The sequence below is a fragment of the Lepidochelys olivacea genome (assembly GCF_965140295.1).
Source record: "Lepidochelys olivacea isolate rLepOli2 genome assembly, chromosome: 9".
NCBI classification, from domain to species: Eukaryota; Metazoa; Chordata; order Testudines; family Cheloniidae; genus Lepidochelys; species Lepidochelys olivacea.
In genome coordinates, this window is record NC_140419.1 from 10,552,005 (window position 1) to 10,556,918 (window position 4,914).

Below are 4,914 nucleotides of genomic sequence, written 5' to 3' on the forward strand. Positions count from 1 at the left end.
ATCTTTTGCCTAATCCCTAATAAAATGAAATAAAAAGGAATAGATGACTTTCAGACAATGTTAATAACTGCGAAACATGCAGCATTTGGATACCAGCATGTACCCTAGAACTAGTTTTAAAAATAACTTCCTAATTATTTATTTTAAAGCAGTGCTGATCCCTGAACTCAGCCTGATATTATTTCTTATTCAGCTTTTGCAATTTAAATGTTGTAATGTATTTCATTAATATCTTAGAGCATTACAAGACTAGCTATATTCCCGTTTATAAAAAATGTTATTTGTGACTGGGATTATTACTGCATGTATAGTAACATCTGAAATAAATGATCAGACTGGATCCTGACACTGAACAAAGAATTATTCCAACTCAAAAGTCAGTTTAACAGTCTACCCTAACCTGCTTAGTTTTCAACATTCATGGTTTCAAGATGCTTCAGTACTGACTGCGTTTTAACCTGTTCCTGCAATGCTTTAACTCATCAAAATAATTATAATTAAATTGATTATCTGTGTTATATTTACTTCTCTGTTAAACCTTTTAATGTTATTAATCTGCCAGGCTCATTCCATTTTTACACACTCCAGTTCCCATATTTTCCTTAAAACCCCAAATAGTCTAGGTAGCCACAGAAGTGATTGTTCCTACCAGTTTCTTTTCATCACTTCTGCAATTGACCAATTGACAACTGATTGATGGTTATCTTTTCACTTCAACAATGAAAGAAATTACCATCACTATAGCTATGTACAGTAAATGCCGCCAGAGTAAATTACATGATTCTAAAATTCTCCTTAGCTCACTTAGTAAAACATCAACACAAAAAGTTTCTTTTTTGCCTCTCTTCCTGTACTGCAGATTTGGCCTTTCCTGTCAGCTTCAGAAAAGAACTTGACAGCTTCTTTAAAAAGAGGAGTATAAAAGAACTTGAATAAGGGATGGCACAGGGCCGGGCTAAGGCTTCCATTCTCTGCAAGTGGCTATTCTTTGCACTGAAAAAAAATATATTAGGCATGTGAGCATAGATAAGCCACATAAGAATACCCCAAAGAATATTCCCAGTGACCTTGAGATTCTGCTGCAATTCCTTAACCATGCTATGTTGGAACAGCTTCATGAATTCTGAACTTTAGAATGGCTAACTTATTTCAAGTATGTGGAATGTATTCTTTGTGATTGTGTGTGTGGAGGGAGAAATACTCCCACAAAATTAGGGGAAAAAAAAGTTTGGCACTATGGAATAACAGAACTTCAATTGTTGCAGAAGTACAAGGATAACTTTATGTCATTATGAAAGAGTCAAAATTGCATAGTGCTGATGGACAAGAGTTTTAATTTTGCCTAAAAATGAAAGTTTTGATTTTTATCTAACATTCTTTAGCTCCAGCATAGCAGGATATTGAAGTTTTTTTTTATCACTGTACATTTGAAATATATTTTAGGTAGATTAAATATACTGTTGAGAAAGAGAATGAATGATTTATTAAATTTTATTCCTTCTCTGAGGAGAGGTTTAAAACACAAACAAAAATAAGAGAATTATTCCCTACTGAGGCTTTGTATGTCCATAACGTTTATTTTAGTAAATATCAAAAGATAATTCTAATGATATTTTTGTTGCCCAAAGAGATTTTTACAGTGATGTAAGAGTCTTTTTTTAACAGTACAAAATTAAATCATAAATAGATCCCTTCCAGTCTAAATTATGTCCTTTAAAACTACTTAGAATAATTATTGCAGCAAGGGTCTTTGGCAGCACATTGCACTTAGCCTTTAAGTGTAATTCTTCTATTGTTTTGGTTGCAAAGAGAGTCAGACTGGTCAGTCTTCAGGCTTTTCCCATTAATTTATTCTGAAGACATAATTCCATACTAATTTATTCTCTTCTCCCTCCACGTACTCTCCTTCCAAAGAGCTAGGCGCATAATGGGAAATACTGAGGTTCACCTTCTTGTAAAGTATCAGTCATAGGCCACTGCTGGAGGCAAGGTATTGGACTTGATGGACAACAGGTTATATATGGTATGACAAATCCTACTCAAACTTCCTTTACACCCGCACATCCCTCCTACAAATAGCTGCTAAGTGGTGTTTTACCACAACCCAAGAGGATGGAATATATTGTACAATGGACACACCCTTCCAAGAAGTGTCCAGCAAAGAGTTATGATAGTAGAATTGCCAGTCCTTGCCTTCTGGCCCTCAATTGCATGCTTGGCAGGAGACACTTCAGCTCCAAGAGCTGAAATCCCAAGCCTGATTCTACTACGTTAAAGTACAACATGCTACTGTCCCTGCCATCAAATTACCTCATCACCTTAGGTATGTAGTCATATATGAGTAACCTCTTTTCCCTCTAAACTTACAATCAGCATTAGTAAAAATCATTCAGGACTGCTGCGTCCAGTTCCAGTATCCACACTTCAAAACACACCTTGAAAAATTGGAAATGGTTCAGAAGAGATACAAGAAAAAGTCAAGGTCTGGAAAACGTACTTTATAGTGAGAGGACTTATTAAGATTAATTTAAGAGGCGACTTGATCATGGTCTACAAGTACCTATTGTGGAGCAGATTTCTGATAGAGAGATCTTTAATCTAGCAAACAAAGGCATAGCAAGATCCAAGAGCTAGAAGCTGAAGCAAGAAAAATTAAGACTGGAAACTAGGAACAAATTGTTAACAGTAAGGGCAAACTCCATCACATGAAGTCTTTTAACCAAGACCGGACATCTTCCTAGAAGATATGCTCTAGCTCATCAAGAAGTTATTGGCTTGATGTCAAAATTATTCGGTGAAACTGTATGGCCAGTATTATGGAGCAGGTCAGACAAGATGATCACAATGGTCCCGTCTGGACTTTGTGAATCTACATATATTAAGGGGTTAATCCAAAAGCCACTGAAGTAACTTTTCCCTTAGTAATTTTTTCCTCGGATCAGAAAAAAACTAATTGAGATAATGCACTCTCTATTGAAAAAAACTTATTGTATTGAAGAGTGTGTTTTGAAGTCCTAATCCTTTACAGTTTTCACTTACATTTTGCATTTAATTAATTAAATACATTAGCAAAAGCAACTATATAATGATGTAATTTTTACATTAATCATAAATATCTACTTAAAAAAGACAAATGGTGAAATATAAGTATTCTGTGATTCTTCCTTGCAGAGGCTGAAGGGAAAATGGGACATTTAAATAAGCTACTTATTCACTATTTCTTGAACAAGAAATGTACTCCTTTGGGGTTATCCTCCTCATGTTGTACACTGAAAAGTCTGTTCTCAGATCTGCATAGCTGATCTTGTTACCGCTATTTTGCTCTGCGTACAAGAACAGATATCCCACCCCAGAGATGTCAATAAAAGTTCCATGCATGCAGGCAATGTAGAACACTATATATTAAAATCTTTATGGATTTGCAGCACATCAGAGCTAACCAGATCTGAGAGCAGAATTTTGGTTTTAGTTATGCCCATATGAAAATCTGGAAACCCAACACAGTTTACATATGGGAAATTCTAGGGCTGGATGAACATGTTTATAATGTGCAATTTCTATGAATTTTTTCTATGAAATTTAAGTGAAAAGACAGCCTGAAATCTTCATTTATTTTTTTTGCAAAAATTATGTCCCATTTTCCAACAAGCTCTGGAAAGTTCAGTCCAGAACCAGATGTGAATGTTGCAGTTCTGGTCTCTCTCTCTAGACTAAACCACACATAATTATGTTCTGTTCCTTTAATGGTATCAAACTGTGATAACATACAAAGGTTGTAGGATGATAATGCAGTTGAGGAGATCTTTGGAGAAAAATGACTTAATGCCATCTCCCTGGGCTGCTATGAAAGACACATGCTTCATTGGGATATTGCAGCGGACACTGATAGTACAGCTGGGAGGTTTTTGATGATGCCACCTCTTTGCACCAACGGTTTCAATGGTGAATAGCTGGGATCTCATCACCGAATAAAAAGATTAAAGAATGTTTATGCTAATTAGGTTCAATAGAGGAAAATTGTCATAGACAGCAAGTTGTGTGTGTGTTGGGGGGGCAGGCAGAGATTGAGTGAAAGCTAGGAATGATGAGGGAAGAATGAGAGAATCAGGCTCAGAAGGTGAAAAACTGACAGTCTTAAACTGTTTACTGGTATAATAATAAACTCATACTGAGGAACATTAAAATCAAAGGTACAACTGCAATTGAAACATGCCATATCTTAGATAAGCATTTTTCAGAACAGTCCTTTGCCCACTTTGAAACTTCCACAAATCAAGAGTCTTGAACACTCCTAAATGAAATATACTCTAGACTAGTTATCTTTTTAGGTGTTACTGAAATATAAATAAATAATAATAATTTTGACACTAGAAAGAAAACTCCAGTGATTATTTATAACGCAGATACATACTTTAACAAATAAACATTTACTTACTAGAATAAAATAGTCTAAAATAAATAAAATACTAAATTATTTATCTAATGTATAAAATAAAATATAAAAAATAAGAAGTAAAATATAAAAAAGATGATATGCTTCCTAGACAGAAACAAGTCTGATGATGCAAAGTAGGAATGACACATCTGGTTTTCCAGCAGAAAGCATTTGAAATCAGAGACTTTCAAAAATGTTATACAGTAATTGTATACTTTTATTTAAGAAAATATTTTCATTACTCTGAAAATTAGTTTAAAAATTTAAGTTAACTAATAAGAATGAATATGATGGAATTTATTCTTCATAGTGGTAAATCTCTGATTTCCAGTCCTTTCTAATAGAAAGACAGTTATATCAATATTACTTTGCATCACTGGATTGTCGAGGTGGTGGCTTCTTGTTTGGTTATTAATGATTAATTATTCTCTTTTATTATATTTTAAGACACACATCCACTGCATTGGCTACTTTCTTGT